At 44.3% G+C, this 12,501-nt stretch overlaps 1 protein-coding gene across 1 annotated transcript in view; it reads right to left on the reverse strand.

Moving 5' to 3' along the window:
- The window catches only part of LOC135221717 (signal recognition particle subunit SRP72-like), a 73,235-nt gene that overhangs the window by 40,945 nt on the left and 19,789 nt on the right, over window positions 1–12,501 (reverse strand). The window lies entirely within an intron of this gene.

The raw sequence follows: 12,501 nt of genomic DNA on the forward strand, positions 1-12,501 counted from the left end.
GCGAGTGGCGCGAAATTTGAATTTCTGTCGGGGACGACGGAGTCTTAGCTAAGTATATATCTGCCAGGTAAGTATGTATGAAACTTTATTGTATTATAACAATATCATTTTCATACAATGAACTTACCTGTCAGATATATACTTAGCTGATTGGCACCCTTTGGTGGAGGGTCAGAGACAGCTAATATGGAATAGACAGGTAAACAACATATGTTGTAGGTATAAAAGAAAAACCTTGGTTCCTACCTGATAGGTGGTAGACTTCGTGGCTGTAGCCCGGTAGTCTGCATCACCTCAAGACTTTAGCGAGATATTAGATCTATGGCTAGAGTTCTTGTGGGTCTGCCGATGGGTATATGAACCGCTTACTCGGCAGAGCCTAAAAGGACTTTGTCAATGGGTACTGGACCACTTCTATGACAACACACCTAGTGAAGGAGCATAACCAATCCCGACCACCTGATCCTAACCACCATGTTAGTATCTAGAATTGTTCTGAGTTATCCCCGAACTCATTACAAACAACCCATAACTCGAAACGAAAAACGCATTCATACAAAAATTCTCAAAAAAAAATTTTTAATACTCCCCTAAAAGATATCACAAGAGTTCCTTACTGAACAACAGTGACTGGCCGCCAGTGCAGCACCAAGCCCTCTTTGTCAGCAGAAATCTAGAACATATCTAGTAGAAGGTATGTACAAATTTAAGGATTGGTGTTTGCTCCCGTACCCAGTATTGTATCCGCCGATACAAAAGGTCCCAGAGAAAAACATTTCTCGTAGGTCACGCGAACGTCTTTAAGATAGTGAGATGCAAAAACTGAATTGCACCTCCAATATGTCGTATCAATGATTTTCTTTAACGACATATTCTTCTGAAAAGAGAGAGACGTCGCCACTGCTCTAACTTCATGGGCTTTTACTCTTAAAAGCGGAAAAGAGTCGTCAGGACAGAACTTGTGAGCATCCGTAATGACGCTCCTAATGAAGAAAGCTAATGCGTTCTTAGACATGATTCTTGTGGGGTCCTTAATCGAACACCAAAGACTTTGTCTAGAGCCTCCCATTTGTTTCTTTGTTTTTTCTTTGTAAGAAGAACTTCAAGGCTCTTACCGGGCAAAGAGACCTCTCTGTTTCTCTCCCTACTAGACTCGATAAGCCTTTGATCTCGAATCTCTTGGGCCAGGGATTCGATGGATTTTCATTCTTCGCTAGAAAAAGAGTTCTAAACGAGCAGAAGGCCGAGTCTTTGCTAAAGCCGACTTCATCTTCTAGGGCATGAAGTTCGCCAACTCTTTTGGCTGTCGCCAAAGATAGGAGAAACAAGCATTTTCTTGTTGTATCCCTGAACGAAGCTACATGGGGAGGCTCAAATCTGTCAGACGAAAGGAACTTGAGAACTACATCCAGGTTCCAGCTGGGGGGAGTTAGTTCCTTCGATTTTGTCGTTTCAAACGATCTAATCAAGTCGTGCAGATCTTTATTCTCAGCAATGTCTAGGCCTCTGTTTCTAAATACTGCGAAAGCATGCTCCTGTATCCTTTGATCGTCGATACAGACAAATGAGAGACCTCTCTCAAGAACAAAAAAGGGAAAAAATCATCGATTTCGGTTATAGAGGTACTGGAGGAGGAAAAACAACTTCTTAGACTTACACCACCTTCTGAATACCTCCACTTCGACTGATAGACTCGTCTAGTGGAAGCTCTGCGGGCTCTAGGCGATAGCGCTTGCAGCTTCGCGAGAAAAACCCCTCGCTCTGACAAGTCTTTCGATAGTCGAAAGGCAGTCAGCGCGAGAGCGGGGAGGTTTTGATGAAACCTCTCGAAGTGTGGCTGTCTGAGAAGATCCATCCTTTTTGGAAGGGATCTTGGGAAGTCTACTGTCCACTCCAGCACCTCTGCAAACCAATCTTGTGCTGGCCAAAACGGGGCTATCAGGGTCATCCTTGTCCCGTTGGACGCTACGAACTTTCTCAACACTTGTCCCAGGATTTTGAAAGGGGGGAAAGCGTACACGTCCACATGAGACCAGTCTAGCAGGAAGGCGTCGATCACGAGAGCTCTTGGGTCTTCCACCACTGAACAAAAGACTTCCAGCCTTTTGGAAAGGAATGTGGCGAACAGATCTACGTGAGGAGTGCCCCAAAGATCCCAAAGACTCTGACACACCTCTGAATGAAGAGTCCATTCTGTGTGAAGGACCTGGCTTCTCCTGCTCAGTCTGTCCGCCCTGACGTTTCTCGTCCCCTGAACAAATCTTGTCAGGAGGGAGATGTTTCTTTGTGAGGCCCAAATTAGCAGATCTCTTGCTATCTCGTAAAGCGACACGGAGTGCGTTCCTCCTTGCTTCCGAATGTAGGACAGGGCTGTAGTGTTGTCCACATTCACTTGGACCACATTGTTCGTCACAAAGGGTTCGAAGAACTTTAGCGCCAAGTGAACTGCTAGAAGTTCTTTGCAATTTATGTGCCAGGACACCTGTGCTGCCTTCCAGGTGCCTGACACTTCTCTCGGTCCTAGTGTTGCTCCCCAACCCTTCTCCGATGCGTCGGAATACAACACTCGGCTTGGGTTCGGAACTTCCAGAGAAATTCCCTTGTTCTCTTTTAGAGGGGACAACCACCATTGCAGGTGTGGTTTCATCTCCATTGGAAGGAGAAAACTGTCGGAGAGAAGTCCCGTCTTCCAATTCCAAGATCTCCTTAGGAAAAACTGAAGAGGGCGAAGATGTAGTCTTCCTAGAGGAAAGAACTGTTCGAGCGAGGAAAGGGTGCCTAGCAGGCTTAACCATTCCCTCGCCGAAGTCCGTTCTTTCCTAAGAAGAGAGAGACTTTTTCCAAGCCTCTCACGATTCTCTCTTGCGAGGGAAATACTCGAAAACCCCGAGAATCCATCTGAATCCCCAGATAGACCAAGTTCTGTCTGGGAATCAGCTGTGACTTCTCGAGGTTCACGAGTAGTCCCAAAGCCTTTATCAGGTCTAGGGTCAAAGAAAGGTCCTCCAAACAATGTCTCTCTGTTCTGGCCCTGATGAGCCAATCGTCCAGATATAGAGAGATGTTGACGCCTTTGAGGTGAAGAAACCTCGCCACATTCTTCATCAGGTTTGTGAAGACCTGAGGAGCTGTGGACAGGCCGAAACACAAGGCCCTGAACTGAAAGATCCTTCCCCCCGTCATGAAACGGAGGTACTTCTTCGACGAAGGGTGAATCGGGACATGAAAATAGGCGTCCTGGAGATCCAGCGACACCATCCAATCTCCTTGACGCAAAGCCGCCAGGACTGAGGCCGAAGTCTCCATAGAGAACTTCTCCTTTAGAACGAACTTGTTCAGAGCGCTGACATCTAGAACTGGTCTCCAGCCCCCCGAGGCTTTCGCAACCAGGAAAAGCCGATTGTAAAACCCCGGAGAGTTTTGCTCTAGAACCAATTCTATAGCTCTTTTGTCCCACATTTGATTCACCATCAGACGAAGAGTATCCCTCAGTACAGGGTCCCTGTATCTGGCTGACAGTTCCCGCGGAATGGTCGTTAGGGGAGGACTGTCTTGGAAGGGGATAAGATATCCCTTCCTGATTATGGACATGGAAGAGGCGTCCGAGTCTATGAGTGACCAGGCGTCTGCAAATTCGAGAAGCCTGGCCCCCACTGGTGTTTGGAGGTTGTCTGTCTCACTTCCCTTTCTTAAAGGGACGGGAAGAAGCCTTACCTCTCCTCTCAAGACCTCTTCTCTTAGAGGTAGCTCTGGAGAGAGGGCCTCCTCGAAAGGGCTGAACCGTAGAAGTCGGTCCTTTCTTGTCAACCGAAACAAGTGGTCTCTTCTTCCTTGCAGTTTGCAGGAGAAGATCCTGTGTCGCCTTCTCAGTCAGTGATCGAGAAATGTCCTTCACTAACTGAGAAGGAAACAGGAAGTCAGACATGGGAGCGAAAACCAGGGCTGCTCTCTGTGAGTGAGAAACCGCCTTGGTTAGGAAGGAACTAAAAATACTCCTCTTCTTCAGGAGTACTGCTCCGAAAAGAGAGGAGATTTCTCCCGATCCGTCTTGTACCGCCTTGTCAATACAAGCAAGAATACTCAGAATGACTTCGGGATCTAGACCATCCGAGTCATGAGCTTTCTTAGACATCACCCCAAGGGACCAGTCTAGGAAATTAAACACTTCCAAAATATGGAAGAGTCCCTTGAGGAGATGATCCGTCTCCGAAATCGCCCAAGACACGCAAGCTCCATTCAAAGCGTCTCTCCTTGACGAGTCAACCAAGGTTGAAAAGTCCGCTTCGGCTGCCGCTGGGAGAGAAAGGCCCATGTTCTCCCCAGTTCGGTACCAGAAACCTCTCTTGCCAGAAAGTATGGCTGGAGGCATACAGAAGGTGGTTCTGCCCAGATCCTTCTTAGACAACATCCATTTGTCTAAGGACTGAAGCGCTCTCTTCATAGAGATCGTAGGTCTCATCTTCAAGACCGACGAAGACTTAGGCACAATCGCACTCGAAAACAGTGATCGAGGCGAAGGAGGAGCCGCAGGAGTTAAAGAATCTCCGTATTCCTGCAAAAGAAGGTCAGTCAGAACTTTATAGTTCGAGACTCCTTCTCTACCGTCACCCTCTTCTTCTGAATCTCCTTCTACACCTTGTGGAGAATCGGCCTGAAAAACGAGAGGATCTTGATCCCGTTCTCTCTCTACTGGTGACAAACTCCTACTAGGAGAGGGACTCATAGAGTGAACCGACTCTCTCTCAAGTCTAAAAGAAGTCTCGCGTCTGCTTGACTTCTCACGCCTGAAAAGCTCCTCGCGCTTGGCTGGCGCCGCGCTGTCTGGCGCCTCGCGCTTGTCTGGCGCCTCGCGCTTGTCTGGCGCCTCGTGCTTGTCTGGCGCCTCGCGCTTGTCTTGCGCCTCGCGCTTGGCTGGAGCGTGTTGCCTGGCTGGCATCTCGCGCCTGGCTGACGTCTCGCGCTTGTCTGGCGCCTCACGCAAAGTTGACTCCTCGCGCCTGGCTGGCGCCTCGCGCTTGGCTGAATCCTCGCGCTTGGCTGAATCCTCGCGCCTAACTGGCGCCTCGCGCCTGGCTGGCGCCTCACGCCTGAGCGTATCCTCATCTAGAGCAACTCGCTCGGATAGATCCTGACGTTTGTACGACTCTTCGCGCTTGGAAGACGTCCCATGTCTGGAGGACGCTTCACGTCTGGCTGGTGAAAGAAGACGAGACTTCTTAATAGGAAGTCTAGCGTCCTTCTTGCGAGGGGGATCCCTCGAAAGAACTCCAACCAAAGAGGCTATCTGCTCTTGAACTGCAAGCAATATCCTCTTGGAAGCCACACCAGCGTCCTCTTCAATAGAAGAAGCAGGAGAACTCGAAGGAGTGCGATCCTCAAATACTGGTTCTAGAAGGCGTCGAAAACCAGCTTAGCCTTCTTGATAGAAGAAGGAGCTTCCTCTGAGAAGCGTTCCGGGCTCGAGTCGAACGCGCGCTCTTTCCAATGCCTTTTCAGTGGCCTACAAAGATCGAGTCCTTCCACCCTCGTTTAGGTGAAGGAGAACCGGACGACGAGAAACAATCTCGTAGGACGCTTCTATTAGAGCGGTCCTGAGCAGACTGTAACGAAACAGAACCTGCTGAAGGGACGCCTGACCGTTGGGGATTCCCCACAACCTCCGTACGACTTTCGACTTTCCTACACCTCTGGGTATGTGAGTTTGGAAGAGGTCTAGGCCTGGGAGCATCGCAGGGACGGTCAGACGCCCCCTCCACAACACTGGGAACACTCACTTCACTTAGTAATTCACAATCACTAGCCACTTACCTTGCATGGCCGCCATCTTTGTCTTCATTTTACGAAGACGAGAGTAGCCTTCAGATTGGCGATTTCAGAAGCCGAATCCGAATGCAAAGCCTGTGAGGATTCAGGATACATAGGGAGAATCATATTCATTAATAAAAGGAGAGTTAGACTCAGAAAAAGGCTCAATAGGCCTTGTACTCACACTCTTTTGTGCAGCCCGTCTAATTCTACCCTCTTCTAACTTCCTCAAGTAAGAAAGTTAGAGTCTTCCATTCATTAGCATCCAACTTTTCACACTCAATACAGGTGTTAGCCAAAGAACAGTCAAACCCCCTACATTTACGACATACAGTGTGAGGATCAACCGAAGCCTTCGGTATCCTCACCTTGCAGCCTACATTCACACACACTCTCACACTAACACTTGAATCAGACATTCTATTAGAAAAATCAAAAGCAAGTCCAAATCCAGTCCACAGTAGCGAATGCCAAAACAACAATCCAGTACGTCACCAAGAAATCCAATAAGGATGATCAATAAAGTCTTGAAAAGCGAATTCCAGTCAGGAGGTAGTAACAACAATGTTGATACCACCGGCGACAGAGAAAATATGATAGAAAACGGGAATGGTTCCTAGTCCTGCCGCCCAGGGCAGGCAGGTAGATCACCTGACCTACCGGTAGCGAGTGGCGCGAAATTTGAATTTCTGTCGGGGACGACGGAGTCTTAGCTAAGTATATATCTGACAGGTAAGTTCATTGTATGAAATTAGGCTGTCAAGGAAAGCACTGAGGCAATTTCAACCATTCAATCTTTACGACAGTGAAAGGGAGTTGGGAGTGATTGGACAGTGAAGGTAAAGCAATCCAAACATGAGGGAGATGAAGTATGAGGATCTAAAGAAAGAACTGGGAATAACAGTTGCACAAAAAAGTAATGGTTAGAAAGGTTGGATGGCAGGATTGAAAGAAGCAGGAAATAAATTAAGTGTCAGATGTCTAACAGTTATGAGGTCTCACTGAACTACATTATATGGTAGTATGTAATACAATTTAGTTCAATCCCAGGTCAAACTGATATCCCCTCTCAACTTTAACCTACTTATTACTACTGTACATACTGACTTTTTAGGCTCTATTTTTTTGAAAGAACAAAAGTTGATGGCTATGAACAAGCATCCCACATGGATAGGCCCTCTTATCTAATTTATAATGTGTAAATGAAAAATATAGTAAACAAAATGTCAATTTCACATATACAGGAAGTTCTCAGTTATCGGAGGACCCGGTCAATGGCAATCCGGTTTTATGGGTCTTGTCTACGGCCATAAAATCAGTGATTTATGGTGCCATAATGTGCAGAGTTCTGGTTAGCGGTGATAATAGTTATGGTGCCATAGCATACCAAACAGAGGTGCAATGAACTGGTTATTGGCACCGTAAGTGTTATCAATTGCAGAGTTTTGGTTAATGGGGGCTTTTGCACATCAGCATCCTGCCAAGAAAGGAAGCCACTCCCAAAAACCGGAGAGTGCCTGTATTTCCAAATGACATTACTTTACAGCATACAACACTATTTTCACTGAGAGTCCTTCTCTGACTATGTTGCATGGGATCTGTATCCTCAAATCTAGGGGACAAGCTAGCTCTGTAGAAAAAGTATATCTGACTTGAATGAAAAACAGCATCCTTGCTAAGTCACTGGTTCCGCGTGGCCTATCACTGCTTTTCTTTATTGTGCTTTCTTTTTATGTATTTACAGATTACATCAAAATACCTCATAGGTAACTGTCTCGGGTATTGAGGTTTTAATTTGAAAAAATCTTATTTACGAATTTCCAGGTACAGTAGTATGTGACAACATTATAGTATGGATATGCAAGACAGTTTTTTTTTTTTTTTAATCACACTGCTTTCAAGAGATCCGATTAGAATTGTCACACTGACTTCACTTCAAACACAGTTGATTTACAATTACTGTACTCATACCAACTGCCAGGTAAACAGGCAAAAACTTGTTACAAACATGAATACAAAAAGGATGACCCCCCCCCTTCCACATTACTTATGGCACAGTAAATTAAAATAAATAGGGTTGCAACCTAACATAGTAACCTGGTCTAACCTACGGTGCTGGATCTTTATCTGGCTGGATCTTTACCCACTTGAACCCATCATCTAACCTAGCCTTTGACACTATAAATTAAAATAAATAGGAACACAATATAACCTAACCTAGGGTGTCAAGGTCCCTCCGGCCCCTAACTAACATAAGTTGGGTTGCCAAATTCTTACCTTGAGAGTAATGTCACTTTAAAAGGTTTCAATAAATCTTACCTTATTCACAATCAGAACCTGCAGAGGCATCAAGGGGGTATTAGGATACATCCCTTCAATTCATTCTTTTATATTTTTCCCAACCCTAAAGCCCTAGTTTACCACAATTGTATTACTGGACACTACATATAAGAGTTCCAATATCTCTAAACTACCATTATTTTTTTTTTTTTTTTTTTTTTTGGAGAAATGAATGTCAGAACATTCACAAAAAACTAGTACAAATTATTCAAATCAGATAAAATAATCAATCCAACGAGCATCATGCATCTGCATAAAAAAACATGACTACAAACCTAAGTTCTAAGCAATGCCTGAATGAAAAAATCCTACTTAATTCTTGAAACTTAAAACAAAAGAACGAATCACTTTCCCCGATAAAAATAACAAAAGATGTTCCAAATACACCAGCCATCCTTAACCACCATGCACTGAGAACTAATTCAATCGGGAGCTCCACTCACATGACCAATGAAAAATTAACAGAAGTTAGAAGAAAAGTCAATTAGGTAATATTATACATACTTCAGCAACATAAACTTTGGAATATAAACTTTATGCCCAAGGTCAGGAGCTGGGACCAGAGTCATTTACGCTGAAAGGGAAACAGAGAGTAAAGGTTTTAATGGTGTAACAGGAGGATTGCAGCTGCAATATGAAAGTAATGTTAGGAGAGGGTGGAAAGTAATGTTAGGAGAAGGTGGAAAGCAAGATAAAATAAAGATATTAAGAACGGAGGTATAGTAAAAGGAATGAAAGGGATTGTACTTAGGGGTTGAAGGGCCACGCCAAAGAATCTTAAGTACTGCTTACAGTGCACCGCATGAGGTGCACTGATGCCACTAACCCAATAAAAACCAATTATCTCTGTACTGGTAAATTTTTCTGTTATTTTGGTAAAAGTTGTTTATTAAGCATCTTAAGACTTATGAACACAGCATAACAAGGCCAAATTTTAACAGTAATTTGTAATTTTCTTAGGCACACTAACCTGAGCCTTTCATATATGGAGTATCCTTCAGCTAATGCACTGATCAGCTGTGTAATGACTAACAAGGAGGGTACCCAGGTGGAGATAGGGGAGAGAGGTTGCCCAGCCTCACTGATGCTACCCAATGTCCTTCTGGCAGTAAAATTGACGTGAAAAAACAAAAAAAAGAAGCATGACGGATGAGGTGGGTTACAAACCAATATGAAAGGTTCTGGTTAATAGGCTATGCCTAAGAAAAATACAACTTACTTTGGAACAACTCTGCATGGCTTATTAGCTTGGAAAGTGAGTTTTCCCATAGTTTTAGTGTTACTGATGAAGGAAGTCGTGTTGCTTATAGGCAGTCAATTATTATTAACTTCACATCTTTACCGGGACCCCTTGGAAACAGGGAATTTAGGGGTGGGGTAAAACAGGGAGAGAGAACAGACATGTTATTGCTATGACTGCCACCTTGGAATGATTCTGTGCATATGGGAGCCATATTTTCAAGAAGAGGCTGGCTATGGAAACCTATTATAAAAGGAACTATACTACCCTAACCTAGTACAGTCAGCGCCATTTGTACTGAGAAAAGAAAAATTAGCCTGCAGAAAAAATAAATGTCATTTATAAAAATTAAAAAAAAAACTAGTTTATCACTTATGAAGTCATTGCTACTTCCTGATGGGCAAGCCCTTGGACTTGATGACCTTTTGGAGTCACTGTGGAAGACAATCAGCCAAGTTCTGACAGTGGGCAAGGGGTATTTCCCCCCAGACCTTCCTTATTGCAATCTCAAGCTTGGGGATTGTCGACGTATCCTCCTTACAAAGGTGGCATTTCAAGATTCTCCAAAGGTTTTCTATGGGAGACAGATCAGGTGATTGGTCAGGCCAGTCATGCATAAATTCAACCTCGTTGTCAGAGAGCCACCTTTTGGAATGCCCTTGAGGTGTGGTAAGGGCGCCGTCCTGCTGAAGGATCTCACAGCCTGTTTTGGCTAAATCTCTGCTAAATTGTCCTTTAGCAGCTTAATATAATGCTCAGAATTAAGCATTTGGCATCTAGGAAGCATGACAAAATTCCCTAGTCCACCGTAGCCAAAGGAGCCCCACACCATGAGGTAGGGCGGATGCTTAACGCTGGTCACGGTCAGCTGCGGGTCACACATTGACGAAGTGCGTGACTTCCAAACCTTCGTGCCCTTGTTCTCACTGATGCAGAACGTTGCTTCATTGGTCCAAAGGACCTTATGCCACTGTACAAGGTCCCAGTCCTTATGGTCCTTGGCAAATTGTACACGACAGCAACGTTGCTTAGCAGCCACGAGGGGCTTGACTCGCGCTTTCACCTTGGAATATTCTAGACGCTTCTGGATGTTGCGCTGAATTGTCCTTACAGAGACATTTCTAAGGAGCTTAGGGTTCTTTTCTTTCAATTCCTTTGCAGTAATTGAAGGATTAAGGTCCAACTGACGCCTTAAAAGCCTTAAAGTCTTTGTAGGAATCTTCAAAGACCTTCCCCCGCCGTGTTTGTGTTCGGGAACGTTATCACCAGATCCAGCCCGACGCCATTTTTGGAGAAGTCGCGACACTGTCTTCTCATTAACAGCAGTAATTTTGACAATTTCATGGTTTCTATTACCAATTTTATGTAGTTTAACAACTCTCACAATATTATCATGGCTGGTATTTTTACCAGACATCACTCTAAGGGCGTGGAAGACGCTGGCACTCACTGCACACAAAGCACAAAAACGAAATATGTGGACCACCGTCAAAAGAAATGCACTCCTTATGGCTGACAATTGGGTACAAACTCTTTGAAATCGTCACCAGTAGTGCGTGGGTGGATAAACAAAAGGTGCCAATTAGTCATTTTGTCCCAACCAATTTTTTTGCAGGAAATATGATACGGGTCCAAAAAACCACAAAATGATTGAGAATTCCAAAAATTCTCAATACAAATGGCGCTGACTGTAGTCCATGTTAGACAGGGGGCAGAGCTCTCCAGTGAAGGAAACTCGAATTTTTACAAAAAGTTCCCCTATAACACTGCACATGTGCGATTGCATTCCCAGATGGCCAGCATACAATAACATATCAGTTCTGAGGTTAATTACAGGTTAAATACAATCAACTGCCAAAAAGTAATGGCAAATTCTGGATAGGCAACTACAATATTCAAACTCAATTTCCAAGGTACATAATAAGCCATGCAGTTATGATATAGTTCTACCAAAGAAAAGGGCATGTACCTCCCCTGGTATAAATGTAATAAGAATGTGTGGGAGTTATGAAAATGCCATTGTTCTTTGAAGTGGGGCAGCACCATATGACTCAGTTTCCATCTTACAGACCAAAACTTCTGCAAAATGAATCTCAGAGAATTCAGGTCCCTCCCTAAAGAGGATGGCCTGCCAGTCTCCCTATTAGAAGAGCTTAGGCTAATTCAATCATTGGGTTAGAGTGAAGACTTCAATACATCTTATTTGCCCTTGTATGGAAGAGTAAAAGAAGAGACAGAGGGTTCATAGGTGAAACTTTACGATGGTTGCGCGGCCTGAATCCCACCAGTTGCTGACTGGGACAGGTTCCCTCATACATGAATGGACCTAACATTTCCTATAATGATAGGTCCTGACTAACCAGATCTTGCCTGGCAAGGGGGAGGAAGGATAACCAGTCCAAGTCTGTGTCTGGTGCGGTTCTGGCAGCACAACTAGAGGGAACAACCGACTGGACTAGCGGATCCAGTTTCCACCGCGTGAGAAGCCACCCCGAAAAAGTACTTTAACACGTCCTGACACTGGAGATGGGCATCAATCACGAGGAGTTGGTGGTGAGAGCAAGAGCTCGAGACCTCTACTCTCCTTTCAAAGTAAGTATTTTCTCCAAAGTTAGAAATTAAGGTCATATTTTAAGATTAAACAGAGGTAAATGAAAGTCTGGCTCTATGCAGTGCACACATACCTCCATGACGCTTTCAAAATTTTTGCTTACAACTCCGAATATTTAGAAGATTGACGCCATCTCGATGTTTGCGGAGTCGCTTGTGTCAATAAGCTTCCAATTCCACGTGCTAAATCCGCACACCACTTGTACCCATAGATGCTGGGGCACTTTCTTCACAAAAATCGTAAACAATGACTTTCAACCACGACTTATCCAAGGGAACTACGATTTATGGTAGAAGTAAAAGAAGCGTTTAACTATTTATTTAAAGAAGCGTTTAACTATCTATTTAAATAAATAGTTAATCGGCAGTATAAGGTCATGAATTGCATATATTTTTTACATAATCACAATTATTAATTTGAAAATATTCGTTGTTGAAAAAGTAACTAGATTCCTGACTCAAATATCAACAGTTTTGCTGTGAACAGTACCTACGGCGTTCTTTGC

Source organism: Macrobrachium nipponense, chromosome 20 (genome assembly GCF_015104395.2).
Source record: "Macrobrachium nipponense isolate FS-2020 chromosome 20, ASM1510439v2, whole genome shotgun sequence".
Classification (NCBI taxonomy): domain Eukaryota; kingdom Metazoa; phylum Arthropoda; class Malacostraca; order Decapoda; family Palaemonidae; genus Macrobrachium; species Macrobrachium nipponense.